Source organism: Larus michahellis, chromosome 1 (assembly GCF_964199755.1).
Source record: "Larus michahellis chromosome 1, bLarMic1.1, whole genome shotgun sequence".
In the NCBI taxonomy this organism is placed as follows: Eukaryota; Metazoa; Chordata; class Aves; order Charadriiformes; family Laridae; genus Larus; species Larus michahellis.
Window position 1 is genome coordinate 165824129 of NC_133896.1, and position 26938 is coordinate 165851066.

The following is a 26938-nucleotide window of genomic DNA, read 5'->3' on the forward strand; positions in this document are numbered from 1 at the left end:
CGTGCCAAGCACAGGCCCTCGAGAGGGACCGCCACCACCAGCCATGGCAGGGGAGCTTCACTGCTCAGAAGGAAGTTAGTTGATCCGCTGGTTGGGGATGTCTGCACCCCTAGTGAAGCCCAAGCTGAAGCATGGCTATGGCAGTGCAGGATGTCCTAGCCACAGAGACCCGAGTCTGAGAGTGAGCCCTGTACCAGGACCTGGAAAGCGGCCAAGGTGCACAGAGCTGGAGAAGCACAGCCCTTTCACTCCCTGTTATACCCCTGCAATGAATCTCACCATCTCCAACCACACTGCATCTCATTTGCTTTAGGGGAAGGTGACTCTACCATATGTGGCTCCTGCTCCCTCAGGGACACACATTTGCAGCTGTAGATGATTTCTTTGTCTTTGATTATCCCACCTTGTACTTCAGCCGGGCTCCCTGTGCTTCCTGGAAGGATGCACCAATCTCAAACACCTACACAGAGGCAGTGGTAATGTGATGGTCCGTCTGCAGCCTGTGCTGTCAGACTCCAGTGTTGGCCAGAAACACAAGACGAACCTTGTGGCGGTCTTAGCTGGAGACACCCTTGGGAGAAAAGGGCTGAGGGAGAAAAGCAAAGACGAAGGCCGTGGGGTTGGCAAGAGATGTGCAGGAGGGCTGTGCCATGGGGAAGTGCTGGTGTTCACAACGCCATGGGCAGTGACCTCCGTAGCAGAGCCCAGTGAGCAGTGCCAGCCCGCAGTGCTTGCTCAGCCTCTGGGACTGTGAGGCGAGAAGCCCTGGCTGCTCTCAGCTGGGTGAGATGGCTATGAGTCTTACTGACTCAGCAGGAATGGACTCAAATCCCTGCCAGCGAGGAAAACAAATTTTCTGCCTTCCACTCATATCCTGTCCCTGGCTGTGATGGGTGCCCTTGTTTCAAAAGTTGAGGTCCAGGACTCTGATTAGGAAACTGGGTGGCTTCTCAGCTGCTGAGGCTTTTTGGTCAGGTCACATCACCTTGGGATTTCAACAAATCCCACTTTATCGGTACAGCCTAGCAAAATGAGACACAGCTTATAAGGAAAGCTGAAGAAGCTTTGGCTTTTGCATTGAAAGGATCTCTTTTCTGGCAGCTTCGATCTGAACAGGGATGCACTCATAAGGGTCAAAAGCCCCTCCACCAAGCCAGGCGAATAGGTCTGCTTGAAGGGGACCTGAGTCTTGCTGCACACAGAGGCACAAACATTACTGATGCTTGAAAATGTTGAATTTCTGTGAAGACTAAATACAAACCATTGAGTTTCTAGACGGAATATTAAATACTCATGATACTGGAGGTTTTGTATTAGCCACTGAGTAAAGCAAAAACTACTTGCAGTGTGAAGATGTTGAAAGGTCGTGTAAATTAAAGTAGGACTGTCTATTGCATTGGTTTTGCTGGGATATAATGGTATCATCTGTTTTGTAAGCTGGAACATTTCCATTAAAAAATGCTATGGAAAAGACAGATGCCATTAATGATTATTTAGTTAAGTTACCTCTTTTCCCCACTTTGATAGATAACTACTTCTGTTATTAACAAAATGTGGCTGACTCAGGGCCCAGCGTCTGGTGTGATGCTTGCTTGGGATGGGATACCAGCCTGGGGCAGCAGCTTGGGCTCGTGGTGGGTTTGCAGTGGAGAAGCTCTCTGAGTCTCTGGAGAGTCATGTTCTCCTAGTCACCCGATTAAACACCATACTGAGATATGGTTAGTGAGACACTTTCACTGTTTCTTAGTGGCTGGGGTTTGGTTTCTGCTTTTGCTGCTTACAGGATGAAATATCAATAGAAAGGCTTTTATGTGACATTCTGCGTTATTGTTTAGAAATTCATTTGTGAAGAAGGAAAAGGCAGTCTCCGAATAACAGAAGATTTTGGCAGATTTCCATCTGCAGCGGAAATTTAGAACCTCTGAGATCTCATTTCCTTTGGAAATATGAATCAGTGTGCATTACCCTGAACACATTTACTGTGTAAAAGAATATAAGCTTGAGACACGTCTTTGTGTCTGAATGGTATCTGCAGAAGAATAGCCTCACACCTTAGCTGGATATAAAAATAATAGCAAGTATAAAAATTGGTAGAGTGAACCTGGTAGAAAACCAGTATAGATTATTATGAAAGAAAATTCATGAGAATCTGAATTCAAGTATTCAGTTTTGCTTCTCATTTTGACTGCCCGGTTATGTACTCGTATTCTTTCAAATGCCAGTAGAGTCTGGGCAATTAACTTTTGGGAAAATGCAGGGCTAGAAGGAAAATTTTGGAGTCTAACCTAAAATAATCTTATAAAATAAGATTAATTAGATACCCAGTTGAGGGTGTATAGTGTTAAAATCTACCACAGGAAGTCTTGATTTATGGAAAACTGTTCAATAGTACAACATAAATCTTAGCTCAGGATGTGGAATTTAAAAATTCTATCTTTAAGCAGGTTAATCCTGAGGACGTGTTTTACTAGAGCTTGGTTAATTACCTCCAGACTAACATACTTTTTTTTTTAGAAAAGTTAACACAGTAAAAGAGAAACATAACTGTAAAATGACCACACCAGTAGACTGTTGGGCATGGTCTTTACAAGTCTTCAGTGCCTCTGCTTTTTTAACTGTTTCAGATACTTTCCTAGAAATTTAAAGGGCAAATGTCTGGGTGACCAGTACAAGGTATTTAAGGTGAGAGATGAATGAAATGTTCTCAGGAGACTTTGCATGTGCCTGAATTTCAATACGTGCTTTGCCGAATTAAGACCATCAATGTTCTAAATATTTTAATATTTGGGCAGGCAACAGTATCTCCCAGAATCCCATCAAAGGTCGTTGTAGGGGCAGAACAAGAATCTGTCTTTCCAGCTTTCTGCCCAGGCCAGCACATTTGCTAATCCCCTGTCGGTCTTGTGCCTGGCATGAAGTAGATAGAAGGCCATCTTGTTCTACGGGTCCATCCTCTTTAGCCACCATCCTTGTTCTTGAGTGACCTCAGCTAGCTAAATGCCAGTTTGTAGGGTCTACGCTAACAGATTTTGGTAGATGTCATAGAATCATAGAATCATAGAATGGTTTGAGTTGGAAGGAACCTTAAAGATCATTTAGTTCCAACCCCCTGCCATGGGCAGGGACACCTCCCACTAGACCAGGTTGCTGAAAGCCCCATCCAGCCTGGTCTTGAACACCTCCAGGGATGGGGCATCCACAGCTTCCCTGGGCAACCTGTTCCAGCGCCTCACTGCTCAGTGTTGTTGTTATCTGTGCCACCTCATCAAGTGCCTCTTTTTCACATCTCTTGTTCTGTTTCCTTTGACCCTGGTTTCATTCCTTTCCCTTCATTTCTCTCCGACAGAAAGCATCCCTTGGAACAGGAAGACTTTGCTGGTTTATTATTAACAGTGAAACTAATGAAGGTTTGAATGCTTGACTTTGTGACTTGAATCTTGTTTCGAATATATGTATGTTTTTAAAAAAAATAATAAAATCCAGGAAGATTTTAATGACACAAAGCCATTATTAAATCTCAAACACCATCAAAATGGAGGTGCTGCTTCTTCACTTCAAGACTGAAGTGTCATCAGAAGTGCTCCTTTCCTTGCTAGGTAGCCTGCTGCCAGGCCTGTCCATTTCATACGTTCAGCTTGGGACCTTTCTCAGCTGCCCAACTTCCAGGCCTCTGCCTCACCTCCTGCACCCCTGACTGCTCACCCCCATGCCAAGACCATTTGGTCAGCAGGTTCATGAGCTGCTGCATGGCTGTGCTGGGCAAATGAGGCCCTGAGAGGTGTGGAGTGGGAAAAGAAAGTGCCCTTGCTTAGAACAAAGCCCTATTTCAAAGCACAGCCATCTGAGCTGGTATGCTCTCTCCTGTGTTAGGAAATGCATCCCTGGAGAGGAAAGCCATGCAGGAGCCCTGGGCTTCAATGTCCTCTCTGTTAGAGACAAGATTGAGTGGATTGCAGGCATCTGCTGGGTATAGCCAGAGGTCCCTCCCAGTACCAGCACCAGGACTGAGTCAAGGAATAAGTGCCCTGAAAAAGTGGGAATCTGAAGGCCTCAGTAACACCCCTGGTAACGCTTCTGCTCCAAGCATTCGATCTCATTTGAACCAGTGAAACACCCAAGAGGATACATTGATCAGCCTCTAAACCAGCAGAGTCCCATGGCACCCACTCCAGGGAAGGCTTATAAGGATAACCAGACACCGTATGACTTGATGCATGTGGGATATGGAGAGGAATCCCATGTGCACAGCTCTATTAAAATGGCTGCACTCATCTGGCATCTTGCTTGACATTGCAAAACTATGTGTAAGTACCATGAGGCATAGAATAACACCTGCACTGAGGGATTTAATGCCCCTATTGTCTGCGTAGTGGGTTGTTTTCTCTACCAAATTGGCACTTAACTCACACTTGCCCAGCCAACTCCACCTGGTATCCACAGCAGAGATTTTTATCTACGTATATTTTTTTCTCTACAATTTCTCATCTCATGCCCATTGCCTACACTCATTCCCCCATACCCATTCCCAAGCTATTTGCTGCGCAGCCCCTCTCCCCCTTCTTGCACCACTCCCTAAAAATGTCATATGTGCTAGAAGACTACAGGTTATAAAGCTTAAATCTCAGCAGTGTGAATTCCAAAATCATCAGCTTTAATGATTTGTACTTCAGTCTCCTTCTCTCACCCATCCGCCTACCACGGCTGGTTTTGCCAGGCCTCCTCTCCCCTCCTGCTGCAGGGACTTGTAAAATTGAAATGGATTGTATCTCTTCAACTCTGAATGAAGCTCTGGTTGTAGCACGACTGCTGAAAAGATTAGAAGAGGTACATTGGCCTTCAGCGCACGCTACAGGGAAGCTCCCCTCACCCACCTCAGTGCTCACAAGGCAGACCAGGGTAAAAAACCTGTTTGAACAGAGGTATTTTAAGACATTGGCTGCATACCAATTACTGCTGAGTCCTATTCATTTTGCAGTACACTCTCTGATGCTATGTAGGAGTAATCAAAGAAAGCTAAAAGCAAAGCAGAGATAACAATCTATCCTGGCGTGAGTATTAGAAGATGAAAGAGCTTTGTTATTAATGCCCCAACAACAAGCTTTGCATTCTCATCCTTGCACCAGCTGCATGGGAACCATGCTAGCAAATAGCAGCACTTTGCACCTTCCAGATTTCCTCACTGATTTTCTGCCGATTAAGACCACCTCTGTGGGACTGTCTGCCAGGCAAAATCCGTAAGGACGACTGAAGAGAAGCAGAAGCAGCATTACTCTTGTCCAGGTCGTGACAAAAGTGAAAAAGATCTCAGCACCATAACCTCTGTCCTTGTACAGAGGTGGGAAGACAGAAACACAAAAAGAGGATTGCAGAGACACTGTCAAATTGGCAGGTGTGAAAAAGAGCTAAAAAGGAGGGCTGGTCTGCAATGCCTTGTGTTTTTCTGGAATTCTACAGATTTTAAAGCAGTGTCAAAGTCTGTACTTTGTAACCTGCCATCAGCTTCTCCTCCAAAACTGGCAGCTGGTTGTGAAAGCCTCCACCCTCGGTGTTTTCCAGCTGGCCCCGTGCAGTCTAGTTCTGCAATTCTTGGACTCCCTTTGTGTATCTTTCTGGCTGCAAATCACCCTGTAGGCACACACTCTTTCCAGTCTGCCCCACAGCTCTGGACTATTCTAGCTCAAGTAATTGGCCAGAGCCAGACAGTCTTCATAGTAAATAGCAGTAAATAGTGATTCATTGTGGTTTAAGATTCATGAATTTTCAGAGCTTACAGATTAAAATCTTGGAAACAAAGAGCTTGAAGAGAAAACAAAATTTGGCAGCAGGATTCCCTGTGAACCACTTCAAAATCTCTAACCTATTTTTCAGCTCTGAGATCCAAAAATCCAGGTTTCACAGAGTTGTCTTGCCTCTTGGGGGACTCCTAGGGTCTGGATGCTTCCTCCGTAACTTACCACCCACAGGGAATCCCTGGGTTTTGCTCTGGATCTACTGCAAAGCTGCTACTGGAGCTCCCTGCGGGAAAATCTCTTGGATACTTGGGAGTTAGCCCACTCCTTCAGTTCATATCTGTGCTGGCAGGGACTACTAGGTCAAACATGTCTCTCTGCTTTGTGAATGGCTCTGATGCATAGGACTCAGTTCCTTCCCTTACTTGAAACCAGTGTTGCGAGTGGTTATGTTATGTCTCAGACTGAGTCCTACGTAGGCTGAACTGTTTAATTTACTTTCTTCTTTCACATTTGGGGGTGGGGGCAGGGGAGAGGGTGGGCAATAATATGCACTATATAACCAATTCCAAAAACATTTGCTGTTTATTTTCATGGTGTCTCATGACCTCTAGAGCATTACCAGCTTCCTCTAGGGACCAAACGTGTTTCGGGCTATCTTGTTTGAGCGGAGAGCAGACCTAGTCATCTAATGTCAGAACGGAGGCCATGAGCTTGGAACAATGCTTGCTACAGTGGAGAGGCAAACTGTCTTTTCAATTTTCTTGCACCCTATTTTTCTGCATACATGAAAGTCCCCGTGCTGGAATCGGCATTTCAGTCAGTCTAAACAGTGACTCTTCTGCCTGTTGAGAAATGGAGAGTACTTTGGAATTAAGCCATGAAACTCTGAGAGGAATTTTGGGTATGTCTCATGGTCACCATTCCCAAATTTGCGCTATTGGCCCTAGTGTATATTTCTTTTTATATTGATGCAACTTTCCCAATGCTGTTTTGACTTTGTTTTTCTAAATCAGCAAATTAATATTGTACTCATTGGGCAGAAAAACTTAACGGAGGGGTGGGTCAGTCTATCAAACAGAAATCAACCATACTAACATATTAACTTCAGTTAGCAATTTTCCTAGAAGGATTTGCTTGCTACAGTAAAGGTCTTACGCATAGACACAGTCCTAATCTCAATATCGGACCCCCGTGACTGTTCCTTTGACTACCTGGCGTATCCCTCAGCAGAGTCCTCTGTGGCTGGCCATTAGTATGAAGAAAACCTCCCCGATGGATTTCTCCCTTCCTGCTGATGGCTGCGGCCATTCACCCCTGGCTGTCAGCCCGGTCCTCTCCCCTTTTGACCTCCCGAAAGCACTCTGCGCTGTTGCTTGGCCATGGCTTTGGCTGCAGTTAAACCTCTCCTCTGCTGTTGGCCGCTCACCCGGGGGAAGCCGGGGGCCGAGGTAGGCTGCCTTTCCAGGAGCAGAGGGAGCTTCTTGCCCCGACCCGAGCGGCGCCGCTGCCGCCTCCGGGCACGGCCGGCGCTTCCCCGGGGCCGCGCCTGCAGCACCATGGAGAGAGGAGCGCGCTCGCCTCCCGCGGGCGGCGGCGGGCAGGGAGCGGGCAGGGAACGGGCAGGGAGCGGGCAGCGGGCGGGCAGCGGGCAACGGGCAGGGTGGGCAGGGCATGGGGATCTGGCAGGCAGCAGGGAGCAGGAGCGCAGTCTCCGGCCCCAGCCCTCACTCAGCGTTACGGTTTGAGGAACCCACAATGCTTTATTGTTGTTTAGACAATTATTCTACCACCTCATGACCCCTTTCCACCCGGGAAGGGGAATCAGGGGAAAAGACAAGGAAACATGAGGGTTGAAATCATAGAATGGTTTGGGTTGGAAGGGACCTTCAAGGTCATCTAGTTCCAACCCCTCTGCCACAGGCAGGGACACCTCCCACTAGACCAGGTTGCTCAAAGTCCCATCCAGCCTGGTCCTGAAAACCTCCAGGGATGGGGAATCCACAGCTTCCCTGGGCAACCTGTTCCAGTGTCTCACCACCCTCATAGTGAAAAATTTCTTCCTGATAACTAATCTAAATCTACACTCTTCTAGTTTGAAGCCATTACCCCTCGTCCTATCACTACATGCCCCTGTAAAAAGTCCCTCTCCAGCTTTCTTGGCCCTCCTCTGGATCTGCTACAACAGGTCCATGTCCTTTTTATGTTGGGGGCCCCAGAGATGGATGCAGTACTCCAGGCAGGGTCTCATGAGAGCAGAGTAGAGGGGCAGAATCCCCTCCCTCGCCCTGCTGGCCACGCTGCTTTTGATGCAGCCCCGGATGCCGTTGGCTTTCTGGGCTGCCAGCGCACGTTGCTGGCTCATGTTGAGCTTCTCATTCACCAGCACCCCCAAGCCCTTCTCCTCAGGGCTGCTCTCAAGCCATTCGCTGCCCAGCTGGATTTAAACAATTAAACAGATTTAATAGAATAAGACTCATAAGAATTATTCAAATAATTTATATAATGTTTAAATTTTTAATCAATTTAAATAACATTTAATTATTTAAATGATTAAACAGATTTGATAGAATAAGACTAAATAATTAACATTAATAACACTAAAGAACCAATATTGATAGCAATACCAGTATAAAATACACACGGATTACACTCAGCCAATGCTGTCAGCAGGAGGCTGTGCACTCCCAGCAGGGGACAGCAAATGTCAGACACTTTGAGTGCTGCGGCTCTGGGAGGAAGGGAAGGGATCAGGGGTCTGGCACCGGGTCAAGACATTCTCAGGATCACAGCCATCAAGGGAGAGAGAGAACTCCTCAGCAAACTTTCTAATTTATACTGAATGTGATGATCATGGTATGAAATAATCCTGTTGTCCGGCTTGGGTCAAGTGCGCGGGTCTCGCTCCTCCTCATCCCTGCACCTGGCAAGGCTCAAAAACACTGAGACCTTGAAACCTGCATACCATTACTGGCTATAAAGTAAATATTTTCACAAATTCAGACACACTAGAGTCTTCTAAAAGTGCACTTTTCCCAAGCATTAGAAGAGACTTTACTAAAAACTAAAATTACTGAAAGAGAAATTAATCCTGTGTCGCTCAAACCAGGATACTCAGTGTAACCCCACTTGTGATGGGTACAGAGCAGTGGCGTTGGCCGCTGGGGGATTTAGCACCAAGTTCCCTCCTCATAGGCTCAGGAGAAGCCAGGCCTTGGCCGCCACACAGATATCTGGCTGGCTCATTGTCGACTGGCAGCAATCAAATGGGTAGTGTGTTTTCCCTGGCAAGAAGTTTCTGTCCAGTGAGGGAAACTCTCATGTCAGTCCTTTCCTGCTCTAGGTTGAGCTGTCTGGGGAAGTTGCTAGTGTCACCCTGAAGCATGGCTGGAATTGTTTCAACTTCCTTCCACCCCTTAGCTGCATTACAGCGGCAGCTTCATGAAATAGCAACTCTCAATCTGCCTGCTAATAAGACCCAGAACACCTGGGCATTGCCTTTCCCATATTGGCTACCATCAGGATAGCACTGCTTGCCCCACCTGGCTCCATCAAAACAGGCACTGGCAAGACTAAGAGATGCCGTTGGAAGATCTGAAACTCAAAGAAGCAAAGGTTCCAAGGAAGCACATTTCTTCTACTTGCTGATACACCTCCCTAAATGCATGGCGTGGAAAACCGGAGAGTGCAGAGGAGTCAAGAAACAGCGCCGCAGGCTAGGCATGCCAAATGCTGAACTAATTGTTTGAAGAAGCCTAGTAGCTGCCCTGACAGACGTGGGAAGTGTCACAGGAAAGGGATGTGGGCACAACTCAGTTTGCTAGTTACATTTTTGTATTTTATGTGAATGAAACAGCTCTCTGTAGCGTCACCAAAAGCAAAATACTTAAATAAAGTGTCTAAGCAGTTCTAGACAACTAAAAGGTAGTTCTTGTCAAATCTGGATAACTGCAAGATTGTAAGAATTCAGGATGATAAACATGAGAAGAATGAGAAGAGAGGTAACTACTGCTTGTGGAGCACTGAGGAGTTAGCAGGAGACAGGGTGGGTGGAAACTCTGCCATAAAAAGTCAAGTATCTTTCTGGAGTCCATAACAGCTCTGACTCCAGCGGAGTCAGGAGCTTTAGTTCCCAGGGTTTGAAGGGTTTTCGTGGGTCTTTCTTACTGATAAGAACTGAGAGTTTAATCAGAGATTAATGGGTTTGTTAAACAATATTGTCTCTCTTCTAGTTTTAATTTCTGGCATTTATTGACTGTGTGAGTTTGTGCCTGTGTGTAATGGTCCCTGGGTTTGATCATACCATGAGTATATCTGGTGCACTGATAATCATAATCAAGTTAACTGACGAGACAAAGTTCCCAGATAATATTTAGCTTGAAGCTTGCTGTATTCCTGTCAGATCTGATGAATGACTTTGTTGCATACTTCTCCCAAAGCAGTTGATTTAATAAAAGATATTGCTTCTTCCCACAAACATTGCCTTAAATGACTGTAGCTGCAACAACATGACTATTCGTGCCACAGTAAATACGTTGTACTCCTCCAGGATGTCTCAGTCACTGCAGTGGAGTACACTATGGCTTTACGTGTGAATGGGCATGTACATTTGGCAAAAGCCCAGCTACCTTGGGTACTGTTAGCAGTGTGGCCGTGCTAACCCAGACTTCCAGAAACATGAACCCCTCAAGATCTGTAGGTGGGCTGGGTCACAGAAACTGAGCTCTTATTGCCTTGGCCACGCTCCTATCAGCACAACTAGTCCTTTAGCCGGAAGTCATTTCTGGTATATAACTACATATTGTAAATGACCGCAGGGTAATTCTGCTCACGCAGACCTCTGGAGTCTGGTTTTTGTTTACTGTGATTCAAATAAGAAAAAAAAAATCTTAAAACTTCATAGAGCTTATGTAGAAGCAAAATCCCCCCGAAAGTACAGTCAAAACTTTAATGATCAAATGCACCTGCTTTGCAGTAGAAGTGACTTATGTTATTTACTGCTAATACTTTCCATGCGGGAACCTAAAGAATGATACGTTGGAATGGAGTGAGGAGCTTGTGTAACAGAGTTATCTTTGGCTATAGGACAAATTGCAAATAGATTCCATAAAATGATAAACGTGCAGAAGAAAAAGTTATATTGCAGCCCACCCTGACATCAGTACCCCAATAATGATGATATATTGAAGCTCTGAGGACAGACATGAGAGTTCATTACTTTAATCTGAGCGTTTTATTGTTTTACGATGTAGGACAGAGTGAGAGTGCAAAGCTCTCTCTCTGTTGAACTCTTGTTTTCCTTGGATTACCAGGAGTTTATGTTTAGCAGGTTTTCCAAACAAAATACCTCACTCCTTCCCAGTAGTGTTTATGCTACATGTAACATTACCCTTTGCTGGTGCCTGCACTGGTAGGTTAAAATTAGACTTCCTAAATGTCAGTACAGCAGCTTGCTAGTCTCTTACTTTAACAAGAACATGCTACTTTAATTTGTTGTGAATTTCTTGTCTATGTTACTCTAAACAGCAAATAAGCAAAATCTTACTCAAATGCTTAGGTATATATTTAAAGGATGCACATGTAATGATGCGTATTTTGTTTAGTCAAGTTTCAATCTGCCATTGATCAAAATAATAGTAACAATACAAAGCAGCAAATGGATTACAGCTGATTATTCTGAAAGCAGCTTTTGTACTACTAATAATAACAATAATGGTGGTTTCTAGTTACTGAAATACTTCACATTGCTTTAAACAAATTTGATCGTATATGCCTGATAAATGTTGTGGTTTTTTCTTTAAATCTTGTCAGAAATAATGCATAGATGGTGATTTGCAAAGATATAGTAATCACTTTTAAAGCGTATGTGTGAGTTTCTATGCCTTTTGAACTCATTTTTGATTAACAGCATTCTTTAAAAGAAGTAAAACTATTCTTATCCATTCATATCCCTCACATGCAATTTGTGATGGCTTGGAGCAGGGCATGATAAAATGGGTTGAGTTTTATCTCAAAGTCCTCTGTATGTGAAGGAGTTGATCTGTATGTCCTAGCATGCAGTCTGAAGTGGCAGGGGCATGAGAGGCAAGAAAAGGTATGGATCTGTAACATCCCCACATTTTCATGTTTCCATGTGTGTGTGAGGTATGTGTGTGACCCTGTTTATACAGTATGGTAACAACCATGCAACGGTACATTTCATATCTCGTTCAGCCACTGGCTGTTTACATCTTATCACTGTGCTTCTTTCTGGTCTCATAAAAGCTTTGGAAGACCGGTTCTGTCTAGCCTGGATTTCTTTTCTGGTTCCCTAAAAAAACAGTGTCTTGGCCCATTTTTTTGCTGCTCTAGCTGGACTCCATCTTGCTCGTGTGCTGCCCACATGCAGGAGAGAGCAGTCCCTCTGCCCCTGCCCTCTTGAGTGCTTACGCACTGTTTCACTGAAAACACTATCTTGCCCACTCCGGCTTAACAACAAATAGAAAACAAACCTCTTCATTTACTGCTTTACACACAGAACAAAACAGAAAACACATTGCGTAGTAAACTTTTAGTTAGTCCCTGTCTCAGAGAAAACTTGTTCCTGACATAAGGCAAGAAGACCCCGTTTGTTTTTACGCTCTGATAGATGGCTTCCAAATCCAAACCTTTCCATTAAAATTGACATTCTGAGACAGCACACCTTTGATCTTTAAAGTTAAAATATTAGCCTGTGATACAGCAAGTATATACACGTGCACTTAATTCCCAACATATGAATATTTGCATAGTATTCATGGACACAGTTCTTTGCTATCTAATTTCCTTAGATACTAAAAAGAATATTGATAGCTGTCACAGACCTTGCTATCTTTCCTCCTCTTCCCATCCTGCAAGCAGGATGCTTATTTTTGCATGGAAATTAGAGCTGGAAGACAGTTTAGTCCATCTCTCTGCTAACAGTGGTTTGTTACTGATAATGTATTTACTGGAACTTTGTCCGGTATACTTATCGCATATTACCAACCACAGAGTAGAGCTTACTGTCTTTCTTGGAATACATATCATTCCTACAAAGTTGTTTCTGATATTCTGCCTACAATATCCTTTACTTATATTCATCACAATGCTTTAATCATAATCTCTTGCACAAACCAAAATAATCTTTTTCTCCTCAGGCTCACATCTTGCAATACACATAGCTCTCCATACGTTCCAGTTAAATTACAGTTACTTACCTTCTACTTTGAAGATAGTAAGGTGAGGTCTGCAGTGAAAAGCACCCAGCGCGTTGCCGGCACAGTTCATCCAAAGACCCTGGAAAACCCAGGTTGCAGTGATAACAGACGATGCTCGACTAGTGACTTTCCACTCATTTGATGCAGTAGCAGCAATAGCAGCTCCCAGCCCGCAGAAACAAAATATGAAAGCTATAATCTGTATTCCTAGCATGTTTCTCAGAAACCCAGGGACTTAGTAATGCCACTGCGTGGAGAGAAAAGTACTTTAGTCATGTGAGTAAGCAAAAAGGCATAACACAAGCAAATTATACTTGAACAAGTTCACTAACACTTGCTACAGAAAGTTAATGTAGCTGAAAGAAATTGTCATGCTTGAGTGATTTAAGAAAGGCCTTCGGCATTACAAATGTTTAGAAAGAAAGACAAGGTACAACTTTATGGGAGCTAATTACTAGCACTTACTTACTAATTTCTAATTGTAAAAATTAATTAAATTTTTTTCATTTTTTTTTCAATTAAGGTATTCCAGTTAATGCTTAATTTTTAGTTAATTGGAAACTTACAACCATTGCATCTAGCAAAATAAGTTCAGAGTCCAAACTGTACAGTGTAATTTAACAGATTACCATAACATTTTAGAAGGATGACACAACACTTGAAAAATAAATTCTTAAAAGGCTGTGAAATTAATTCAGCCATAGCTAGCCACCATACAAGCAGCTCTAAAACAGTAGCTTCTTGGAGGCAGTGTTTGTGGATGTATTTGTAGAACGGCAAATCTAGAGCAACAAGAGAAACAGCAAGTGGTCCCTGAGCAGTGATGCAGCTGCAGTGGTCACCAGAATCAACCTTGTGTAGCCCCCGTTGAGACTTCTTCTTTGGTGAGTGTCGAAAATTTACTGCTTTTTATGGTATGTCTGCTCTGCAAGATGAACATAGCGCAGAAGCATCTGTGCCACCACTGACTGAGCTCCTGCAACCTCATGCCTTGAAAAATCCTCAAAGAATATCACTGATTTAATAAAACGTCATCTTTAAAGCAGTAGGCACTGACAGCACCACACTGAAATAGCTATTCCTACTTCCAGTTCCTGAATATACTATCATTACTGGTGTGGGACCTCCTACACAGGGTTTTGCAGACACATGTGGCCTTCACTCTTTTAAGATGCCAATTTCCAGCTATATTCATGCCTCTCCTCATTTTCTGGTCCTTTTAGCCTCCTCTCTGAGGAAGGACCATGTGTCTCTTCTCTTTGGCGTTACTGTATGCCGTTCGGTGACATAAGATCATCCTGGATATTGAGTATACACCATCGCTTTTGACAATGAGAGTAGTCTGTTTTTTTTCCATTTGGGTGCTTCTCGTGTTGCTTCTCCCCATTACAGCTGTGATAAACACCACACTGAACTTCAGCATTGTAGTTTTTCTGTAGACTTTTCAGAGCCCAAGGAAGAGTGATCAAAGATGCTAAAACATCGTTGACATTCTATGGAAAGAGCAAGAGTTTTACTGAGACTGGCCTGTTGAACCATCACTTGATGCTTCCACTTTAACCAGCCTTTGGCTCAGCACTGAGAAGTAGGACCCAAAAGTATGATTATACAGACGAGAGAATTACACTACAAGGAGGAATTTCTTTTCAGAGTAATTAGTAGGCTCATAGCCTGCCCATCAAGGGCAAATAGAAAGCTTTTTATTAACACAGCCAGCTTGAGAGACATGGAAACTGGTTTTGCTACAGAGCAATGCTATAATAAAGCAGGTTGTTTTAATGATAAGGACAATACTACACAGACATAAAGCAATTTTTCCTTGCTGTCAAATAAGGCAGTAAAAATATTTTTCTTATGCCAAGGGTCAACCCTCATATAATCCTTCATATATCTTTTCACTAAAATTGAAAGGGTATCGAGGAGAATACAGAAATGGGTCCAACTTTGAAGCAGATTCTTGAGCGCTAATACTATTTCTTATACCTCTGCCATACAAAATGGTGGGGGTTGGGGGGTTTTGTTGTTTGTTTGTTTTTCGAAGGCTTTGTTAGTTCACAGAGGAGACTGAGAAAAGACGTCATTAGGTACTTTTTTTTTTTTTAATAAACCAGCACAGTGACAGTGATGTGGGCTGAGTGCTCAGAGAAGTTCAAAGACATGTTTTAAATCTGATGCTAAATTCAGGCCTTGTTCTGGGCTTGCCCTGAGTGCCCTCCTCACTGATCCAAAAAAAATACCTGAGAACCTCGTTTGGGCTGGAAAAGCAAAAGTGACTGGATGTAAACAGTGTCCCATCCTGCCCTGCTCTGCCTTTTGCTATGCATAGCAGTGTGCCTTATCAACGTGGTCTGTGAGGAGCTACCCAGGCTCAGCAGGACAAGGCCGCCTGGTTGCTTCTTAGATACATGGGCCAAAGGCAATGGTGCCTCCTCAGTAAGACCTGGCTCTTTTAAGCTGGTGTCATGCTAGAAAGAGAAACTGCAATACAAACTCCTAAGTCATTTTCCCTTCTCATTCTTAGAGGATGGTATACAAAGGTCCCATCCAGTACACATTCACTCATGAGTGTCATGCTCAGGGGACACTGAAAGCCACTTACTTCAGTGGGAAGTGCCTGTAGGCACCACTTGAACTGTAGGGTACATTTTTAGGGCTTAAAGAGGACTGAGTGGTTTCTCTGCCTTTATCCTGATTCTTGTCTAGTGCATGACTTTGTGGAATTCATGGTTACAAGCACTTCACCCTGCATTGTTTCTAGGCAGTTAAGTGTGTGAGTGATGAATAAATTAAACAGATACTTAAGTGATAAGAAAGAAGTAAGCAGTCCTGTTTACAACCCTCATTTCTTCTATAAACTGTCAGGAAGTAAGTTAATCAGTCATTTAAGAAGTTCAAGGCAAAGTTGAAAGTTAACCTGTTAATGGCATTTTCCATTATATCAAAACTTCTTTTCTCTGTTACTGAACAGACAAAAGTTGGAAAACATCTGGGAGCTTAAGGAGTGTTTAAATGCAAAGTTGGAAAAGGGGAAACATTGCTACAGGCCTTTGCTGAACCATTTTCCCAAACTCCACAAATACACTAGCTGATCACGTGATGTATTGCTTTTTCTGTTTAATTGAATGTGGTGTCAGTAACATGTCATATATCTATTACTACTGATACTGCCTTTTTAAATTGGTCCATTGCCAGTTTTTAAACACGGCTGACACCTTTGCAGCAGGGCAAGAATGTTTATACAGGTAAGTTGTAGCCTCCAGTTTGTGATTTCTACTTCAGCCTGTGTTAATTGTCATAACCTACTAGCTGGAGGAGTTCTCGAGGCTGGTACCTTGGCTGACACAGATCTGACTGCTGCCAATGTTTCCCTCATGGAGACATACACACTTAGCTAAACTGAATTACTTGGGGGAAAGCTATGGTAAAATAATAAAAAAATAACTAAGTGCAAATCAATACAGATATTACCTGGATGAGTTAAATGAGACCTCTGCAAAGGAGGTAGCTAAGATAACATAGAGACAACGCGGCAGATAAATAACTAGTAATGCCAAAGATAACCCTCCACAGAGTGGGTGGAGAATGCAAATTGATCCTGAGGACTGTGGAGGAAGTTATGAGAGGCCTAAACAACCATGGAAAAGTTGGACGAGCAGTAGAACTAGAAGTTACAGAGACTGAATAAGTGACTCAAGACTTCTGGAGAAGCTGAAGAAGCAATAACATTGTGTAAAGTGGTGAAGAAATCAAAAAGCCTGGAGACATCGCTACTCAACACAGGCAAGGGCTAAGCTGTATGGCAATACAGCTGGGCCAATAACACAAGCACAAAACCTGTTCCTGAGAACTGGCAGAGAAGTATGAGATGGTGTTGAAAGCAGGAAGGGTGCATTCCAGTTCAGTGCCAAATCCTGCTGTCTCTTCCAGGTGCAAGTGCCCTAGAAACTCTGGGTAAGCAGGGTAGCAGGCAAAGGCTGAAGGGGCACCACCTGGAGAGGAATTTCAAGGAGCAATGAAATCACTGGAAATGGGAAAGTAGAGGGAAAAGACAATTTCAGAGTTTGCTACAGCAAAAGGACAACATCAGGTTATAGCGGTATGATGCAGTTGCGGTTTGAGATGTTTGCTGCTCGCCTTGTTACTCACAAAGTGCTGGGTGACATACACAGTTAGAGACGGGAATCTCAGAGCCTTGTGCTCATTCCAGATTTGGTGCTTTTTACTGAGCACTGCAGTCACAATACAATAATATGATTATAATAAATACAGTAATATGATTATAATATTAGTGTTACATGCTATAGTATAATCCTATTATTAATAGTACGGTTGTTATACTGCCGTAGAACAGAAAGAGAAACTTCATATACTCATCACGGAATATACAGATAGAGCAGGTAACCCAGTTCAGGATTTACACTAACTTCGTACAAGCTAGCTATACGTGTCTTTAAGAATATACATAAATATTTATATATGTATGTATTTAATATCTATACAGATGCAAGCTATGCTTTGTTACATTTTAAGGCATTTTATGTTAGTTGTTTAATGGGCAAACTATTTAACTCATGTACATTATTTACATGAGCACTTTCTGAGTAATTGCCTAAGAATGGGTGGGTTCTCGAACAAGTGGTTCAAAACAGTGTTTGGTGGGAGAATAAAAATACACAGGATTAACCTTGTTTTTTTCATGACGTTCCTTAACTGGACATAAAGGATAAGAGACGGATTTGAAAATGTTACTTTTGGATGATCTAGCATTAGACTTCTTAGTTTACGCTGTTGACACTGGATACTAGCAAACACACTTGGATTAAAGACATTTGCTGTCGTTAAGCGTATTGTTATTGTTGGCACGCTCTGCCTAGACTTGCAGTAAGTGGCAGAGGGCCAAAATGGTTGCATCCACATAAAACTACATAACGCAAAACACGAAAATGCAGTTAAGTTGAAATGGTAGGACAAGTCACGTGCTTGATCAGTGCTAAAAGCCAGGGTGAATTTCAAGATCACCGTGCTTTGCTGAGAACTTTGGAATGGACATTGATGAAGTGATGGGCTCAATGAAGACATCATGTTTTTTATAGAGCAAACTCATCAAACCCAGACACTGTTTGAATTAGCCTGTACTACAGTATACTTATAGCATTACTGGAAGCAGTAGTATTAGACAAAAACGAGCACCAGGGTGCTGCGGACAGAAGAGTTCAATGCTTTGAAAGATGGCAGATGCAAAGTGAAATGATTGCAACACAGATGAAGAAGGAAGGAGGCTGGGAAGGAGGGAAAGAGGGTTGTAACGGAAATATTGTGATGTAGGTGCTACAGATAACCATAAACACTGAAGAAAAACATCACAAAGCTGAAGAAAAGCATTAGTCTGACATCCAAGGGAATTCAACCTCAAAAAACCCCACATACGGGCCCTGAGCGCATCTTCGCCTCCTGGAGATTTGGCTGCCGGGGCTTGGGGCCAGCTTACAAACTGCAGCCGAGGGCAGCCCCCTTCCCGCTGGAGATGTGGGGAGAGGCTCCCAGCCAGCATGGTGCTTTGGGGAAGCCATGGCAGGTGTCCCTCTCTGCCCTGTTGGATCTACTTTTAAGCTGAGGCTCCAGAGCTTTGCCCTTGCCGGAGCTACAGCGCCTGCTGCCTGGCAGCCCAGCTTGCCCTGGGCCATGGGCTGCTGATCCGGAGCCGGACCCTGTCCCTGACCTGCCAACTTTACTTCCTAGCTTGACCTTGGACCTGCCTCATGGCCATGGACCTGCCGGGTGATCACTGGGCTATGTCTGACCCTGGTCACTGTCACCATGGACTGCCATTCCCTGGCTGGGACGGTGAGGCCGGGCCCTGCCCTGCCATGGGGACTCCCCACCGCCCCACGGCCAGCTCGGGCCACCCTGATCCCTGCGCCGAGCGCCATGGGGCCCAGCCCCTGCTGCTCCTCCCTGGGTGAGAGCTGCAGCCCTGCCCTGAGGCTCCCCACAGCGCCCACTCTCAACAGCCCCGAGCCCTCTGCAACACCCAGCTCAGCCCTGGGTCCCGACCTCCTCAGCGGCACCTGAACCCCTCTGCCCAGCCCTGAAGCCCCTCGGGGGTATCCCCAACTGTCCCCATGCCCCCATAGCTCTTCAGGGGTGGCCTGACTCCCAACCAGGCCTGTGACCCATCAGACATCGCCCAGGCCACCCCTATGGCCATGGCGCCTCACGCCCAGCATCTCTGACCACAGGGCTGTGCAAGGTGTGAGGAAACCCCTTGTTGAGGGTGGGGGGCCATGGCCATGGCCCACCCCATCCCATGGGAGCTGCTCTGAAGCCATGACTTTGGTGCTGGATCCCCAGCAGAGCCACAGACCCAGCTGTGGTGCCATGGGCCATGGGCCCCGCTGATCCTGACTCACCCGTGGGCCAACGTCTGGGCCTGGCCTCAGCCCGTCCCCAGGGAGGTGCCTGATGGCCATGGCTGGGGCTGCCCCAGTACCCCCCGGCTGCCCTGCTCCTGGCTGGGGGTTGGGATGGGCCATGGCTGCCAGGTCTTGCCCCAGTGCGCCCCCCAAGGAGCCATGCCCTGAGAAGCCATTATCCAAACATCTGCGCATTAACGGCAGAAACCATGGCAGAACCGAGGAATCAGAAATCCTGTCTATGCATAGTTCACGTTATCTGATTGTGCTAGTAGTTTTGAATGAGTATATTTAAAAGTACATGCAAATAACCCTTCCTGAGTACTGCGCCGTGTTACTGAATACGGACACTGAGGGGAAAAAGCTTAGCATGAAGAATATACCTGAAATAATATTGTAAATTTTGAAGGTAAGGCCCAACTGTGCCAAAGTAATCAAAATTACATAAAATATCTTAACAGAAAGTAACAATGTTATGAAAATTAATAATGAAAATGAGCTACCGAATGACTTTCCTTCTGAATTACTATCTTTTGCAGATCAGAAGAGGTTTTCATGCCTTCACCTGATAATACAGCTCTTTAAAATTGCAAAACATAATCAGATCAGCAAAACTCTCTCCACATCTCTCTAGCCTATCTCATAAGGAGCATGGCAAACACATCTCTCTGCCTCTGGTACCAGCCCTCAGGGATGCTAGCACTTCTCACGGGACTTAGGCAAGAAGGAAAAAAGTGTTGTTGCCTTCCTTCACTGATTCATCTCCCCACCTCCTTCAAGAGGGTGCCTCCAGCCAGCCCACTCCCCATTCTGGTGTGGTGGGGAAGCAACCCCTCCTCTGAATTACTGCATTTGTTGGACATCTGCCAGCGTGCAGCTCTAATGGCTTCTGCTCTGCTCCAAATCATTCTTTCCTCAAATGCAGTAGAAACATATCTGCTCACAATCACAGATGTCTAATTCTTTTGTCTTAAATAACTGAGATACTGAATGTGATATGCAAGTTCCTTTGAGCAATGCCAACCTCTCCTGCTCACATAAGCCCTGTGGTACCACCTTGTCTACCAACAAAGGCTAGGTGATTTCCCCTAAAGCTGATGCACAAAACACAGAACAATGCCTACATATCCAGGCATTAATTCCTGTGACCGGCTCATACGATCCTGAAAGCAGAATTTGGTAGAATTTAGCACGTTTACGTTACTGAGAAATCATATTCAATAGGATCATTAACATATTTGTTGTCACTGCAGACATTCCAAATCCATGACATGCCAGACACATCTCTTCATCGCTCTAACCAAGGTCTAATACCAGGATTTGGGTGGGTTCTTCTTGCAAAACAGCCCAATATTGCTTCTGGGAGCAGCTGAAAGCTCTCCATTCTTGCTCCAGATATGTTTGCCTCAGGCCATTTCCTCTAGAGGAAAGGGTTCTTGGGGTTATATATTCTAATTTTCCTTCTTGAATCTCACCAGTACTGCTTACCCTGCCGGAAAGCCCAAATCTAGCGTTTCACACAGCACATACAAATTAGCTTTCAGGTCTGGCTGGTCTCCAGTCCTCCCTTCAAAGGGAAGCCTATTGCAATGCCGAATAATTCTACCAGTTTTCAGGTAGCAATGCATTAGAGCAATCCATGACTGAGGGAAGCCAACACTGTCCAGAGCCCAGGTTTGTAAAACTGAAGAAAGCCGGTATTGTTCAGATAGCCTTTCTGAATGTCTCAGCCCACTGAGACAACACCATCAAGCTTGCCAGGAGCCGTGAGGTGACTACATAGATCTTTCTCACACCTCCAAATGGACCAGGTGGAGAGCATATGTGAGGAGCTAGAGGTGTGGCATGGCTCTTTGTTAGCGTGTCCCTAGCTTTCTGCCCAACTGGAGTTAGGCCCAGAAGCTACAGCTCTTTTCTTAAATACAGCCTTGCTGCTAATTAAAAGCATACCCAGGCAGTCCATTACCTGTGACTCATACACCCGACTGAGAACTGCTAACCACATTAACGCCTTCCAAAATTGTCAGGAGCTGGAAAAGCATGATCACAGCCCCGCAAGGGTCAAACCCAGCTTCACCTGTCCTGTAAAAACCAGCAGTACCGAGGGTAGCCAGGAAGCTGTTCAGTGGGACCTTGCCCCTATCTATCTCTCTGTTCTTAGTAAGGCAAGTGCTGAACAGGAGGGGAATTGCAATGCTGCATCTTGCTCATCACTCACTAACTGCCTCATACGGATTACCGGCTCTTGATATTGCAGTACCTGAAGGCAAGAAGGAACCTTAAAAATCTTTCCATCTTTCTCTGTGTCATAACATGGCTTAGATTTCAACAATTTCCCCTTTTCACTGAGGCTAGTCTGACTAAAGGCTATCTTTGGGAAAGGCATTTGCTTCTGATTTAATGGATGAAGACGTAGATAGGAATGTGTTACTGAGCAGTTTGCTCCAAGGGCAGTTTGTTCAATACCTTAAATGCTTCATCATGCAGTGTCTCTTCTTTTGCTTTATTAAACAGCCTTTTAATATTGACTACTCTGGAAATGGACCAGGTTAGACCAGATGATCTTTTGAGGTCCCTTCCCACCTGGGATGTTCTATGAAATAGTGCTATACTGGAGTCAGTGTATAATTGACCCTCAATTATGGTTTTCATAAACTAAACACATGAAGCTCTTTCAGTCTCTTACATTAAGTATTTTCTTGAACTTTCTGGGGCTTTTTTTCTGCATCTTTTCATTTTTTTCAACATTCTTGTCAAATTATGTGCACCGAAACGGAAAGTTATAGTCTGGTATCGCCTGTTCCAGTGCCAACTCTATTTTTTATGCAGAATAATCTAATCAACTTTATTTTCCATGGTACTGCGTTGGAAACTCAAGTTTAGTTATGACTCTTGAGCACTTCCTAAAAGCATTATTTTCCAGCACTGAAAATTGAGTAATCTCCATCTGCTATTTTACAAATTACTCTGTTAAAAGAAAATAATATTTAATGCCACCTATGTCAAAGAAAGACTTCCTCATTTACTGCCATAAGTGAAAGACAGTAATAAAATAAAATGCCTTCTCCCACCTGATCCTTGGCCCTGGGCTGAGGGTATTGTCCTTTTCCTCTCCCTCTCCACACGTCCTGAAAGATAAGCTGGTTGCAGGGCTGGAAACAGAGCAAGAGGAGAAGAGAGGGAAGGGAAGAGAAAAGGAGAGGAGGATAGTGTAAGGGATGGGAGGACTCTGCGATCAGTCACATTCACTGGCTAGTGATGATCCACTCCTGAATACGGATGTGCATTGGTAGGCTCAGTGGGACAATATCTAGGGCTGAAGCCCATGCTTAACACATAGTGGGAATATCAGCTTCTCTGTTATGTTCCCAAAACCTATTGCCTGAATTTATTGTTCCTGGACATCCTGAACCAAACCTTGATCCTTGCCCTGGGTGACTGAGCTGATCGGTGCTACAGTTTTGAGTCTGATGGAGCAGTATCATGAGAAAGAGCTTTGAAAACATTCATATTGTCTCAGACAACATCACTTCCTTGTCTCAACCATCTTTCATCTTGCATGCATCAATTGTCTTTTTGTCTTTCTTTAATACTGAGTTCTTTACTCACAGACAAGAGATAATTCAATCTGGAATGTTTTTCGTTTTTGAGGAAAGACTCTAAAAGAGGCTTTAAAAGAGACTGTGTGCAGATGTAAGCTAAAATAAGACTGTTGACACGACTTTAGTGAGCACAGAACAAAAAATACTTTTGTATTTGGGCTGGCAACTACAATCTTTCTGAATGTTCTGTATCTCCTTGGCACTGCCAAACTTGTTAGCTATCATTTGCTTTTCAGAACTGGTCAAATTCCAAAAAGAAAATGGTTCTCAGAGATTCAGAAGGGACTAAGTGGAAACACCTTCTGCAGCAGGTATTTTACAGCTCTCTGAATGATGCCATGCCAAAGCTTCTGTCATGTTACACATGCATTCCAAATGTTCCAGTGTTTCTCCCTGTGCCTTTCAACACATTTGCAGTGGGCTCAGAAAGTGGAGTACTTTGGTTTAGACAACTGTAATCAGATGTCAGTACAATCTCTTGTTTCCTATCAATAGCATGTACAGTTTGGCAGTGGTGAAAAGCATGCTCTTTGCAAAGAAATACTGTTTGATTTACCATTCTCTCCTGGGATTCATTATTGTTCCAATGCGATACAATTCATCATGCTAATTCTTACAGGAAAATGCATTTCTTGAGAGGTATATATAATACCCATTGTCTGACTCTTGGTTGATGATTTATAATCTTCTTAAATCACTGGTCTATTTGGGATTTAGTGCAAGCAAGAGCTGTATTTTTACTGAGAAGGGCAATCGTGAGAGAAGAATAACTTCTGAATTGCCACCTCCTCAGCTCTGGAAACTTACAAAATCTCATTCAGAGAAGAGAGACAAAACACATTTTAAAGTGTAGAATTCTTTGTCTACCCACTACACTTACCTGCATTACACACATATTTCACAGATCTCCACCCAAAGTCCAGCTCCAAGAGCAAAGCCTCATTTGGACATAGCTACGCTGAGGTCAGTGGAACTTGGTGTTAATACCTTCCACAAAGCTGATGTTACTCACCTGTTTTATTTTCCCTTCTTATTTTCTACCCACTTCAGGTGATTGAATACTAACGCTACTTCTTGAACACAGGTAAACAGATAATGTTTTGAAAGTTGTGCTTACAAAATATATTTTTTATCCTCTTTAAATGAAAGCATGGAGTTTGCATCTTTGCCATTGAGTACTTTCCTCTGATAAAACTAAGATAAGGATGTGACTACACATACAAACAATGAAACAGAAATTAAGAGTGAAATATTCATTTGAGGGGATATGTACTGCTCCAGAAAAAGAAAACATGAGGGCAGTCCATATCACTAATACAGTGTGTATATCACTAATGTGATAATATTGCAAAAAATAAGGAAAATGTGTCTAGAAAAGAAACTATCTAGGTCAAAGTGCCTTAAAAGATGACCTACTTGGGTAACGCTGGCAAAGGCCATCTAACTCAATTTTGCAGAGGAACACATATCTTGGTAATTGTATCTAAACTGTAAATAGCTCTGATAATTTGGAATCACTGCGGTGGAATGTAATTTTTTGGAATTCAAAAAGGATATGATGCTTTGGCAACAAATTCCTTTGTGGTTTCTGTCTGTTCTTGATTAGCCTCTTTTGCTTCCTATCTCTGTTCTTTGTTGATCCTGTTGTGCCAGCACTCCCTGTTTCTTGCCAGTCCTTTACTACATGTCTACTCTGTAACGTAAAACCTTGGCAGACACAGACGGATGTCATCTCAAAACGTTAGCTACCTGAGCTGCTTTGCTCCTCCTTGTGCTCACAAACTTTCTAGATATATATTGAAAATGTGCATTTCCTGTTTCCTTAGTAGCAGCAGAGCATATTATTTCTGACTGTGAAGGATGACAGGTTCTTCTCCGAATAGTAATTTAAACATCAGGAACTGATGTAATTTTAAACTTGTTTTTGAAATGTGTGCTTTACGGAAGATCTGGTTCTGGGGTAAAACTTTAATTGAAGTGGTCACAAGGTGATTCAATTTAAGATAAAGGGAGAAATTAAGGTAGTTTTGCAACTAATCTCCTTGATTTTGAAAGCAGAAATGGTGACGAATTCATAGGACTTATTGGTAAAATCATCTGCATTAAGTTTAGGGACTTGAATGTAGAAGTCGTCTGTAACCTGCAGCTACACAAAAGGGAAAAAACAGCTTCAAACCTACTGGATGAATAGGAAACAGTGAGTAACAGAGGCCATTTTAGCCTGTTAAACTACTTATCTGTAGTTCAGAATGCAATGGGATAACGTTAGGAATGCCAAAAATCAAACCGACTCAAAGCTCACAGAGAACTTCAAAATAAATGACAAAAGGTCTTGATATGTACAGATGTACAAAGTAAGAGAGAACAAAGAAAGAAAATGTGGATCAACTGTATGGAAAGTAGGAGGTAAATATTAATGCCATACTGGTATGAACCCAAAATGAAGGGCTGGATCCAGTAAGGGACATGGGTTGTGCTGTAGCCAGCACCCAGCCGGGCGTGCCTGTGCAGGTGCCCGAGCTTGTTATGCATTGATTGCGTTGCGCTATGATTTGTAGCACCAGAAGGCTGTAGGGTTAAGGCATAGTAGCCTTAATAGAGAGTACCGAAGGGTGGTCTAAAATGCTGCCTGTCTCCTGGATTTAAGCCTCCTCTTAAGGTCTAAAGGAAGTGCCGCCGTGAGGCCTGGATCAGTGCTTAGTACATACATTATACATTGGGATGCAGACGGCTGGCTTGTGCCATCCTTAGCAAAGCTGGGAAAGAGGAATACAGGCAAAAAGGCAGCAACAGGTTCCGAAGAATAATATATTAATTAAAGCAGTCAGCAAAGAAGTGGAAGTCCTATTCCTTGACTTGTTTCCTCCTGAAACAATTTTGGTGTGAGGAACCATATAAACACAGGCTGATGTAGAGAGTCAAGGCTTGTGTTATCCTTATCCCTCGAAATCAGTAAAGCGGAAAAACTTACAGCTGGTTTGTTCTCCGCTCATAATTGATATCAGCACTTAGTGGGACACAAACTCCTTCTGCAGCGTGCGAAACTTTTTGAGATTCTTCAGGGCGATATTAAATCAAAAATGACACAACATCTTTATAATTTCCACATGAGTGAGGAAATCAATACCTCCTGCCATACAGTGCAGAAGCAATCTGTGCAGGGTTCACTTTCTGGATGCAGATTTGGGCTCTTTCTCCTGTGGTAATGCTTCAATGCCTCTGTATCCTTCAGCTTCCAAAAGGTGCCTGCAGCGTGACCACGCCGCTGGAACCACTTCTTTCTACCAAGGTCTTGAGGGAGTCATTGTCACTAGGCCAGTTTTACAAATTAAAAATTCCTGCATCTCTAATGACTGGATCATCTGCAAAATCTTTTAATCTAATTTCCAAATGTTTCAAAGTAACAGAAGTCCCATTCTTTGCTGCAAAAAAGGAACAGCAGGTCTACTAGTTCCCCTGTTTCTTGAATAGTTTGAATAGGAGAAGAGCTTTAACCTTCCTCAGGAGACAGTCTTAAATCTTTTGATTACCTCAGGGTTCAGATGGAGCACGCCTAACACATTTGCTATGACATTTAAACTGACCTGTATTTGGAAACTCAGGCTTGGGGTTCAGGCAGACAATGTCTACTTTGAAGTCTCTATCTCATGCTTTCCATGCAGTTTCAAATGGACGGAGTGCTTTAAATTGATGGGCAGTAGTACTACTATCTATCTAAAATGCAAACAAAACAATGCCTTTAAAAAGGCCAGTTCTTCTTTAAAACTCTGTTAGAGTGATTTTGTTGAAAAATCCCTAATGGACTCAATTCAGGCGTGCTACAAATGTGCCACAGATTAGGCCTGTGGAGGATAACGTAATAGTACTTAAGAAGTTTATTGCATTTCACAAAGTGTCCTGTAGTCACTCACAAGGATATGGACTAAGATCCTAATCCCACAAGAGCAAATTGATGATTTTTTTTTGCGATTGCTTTG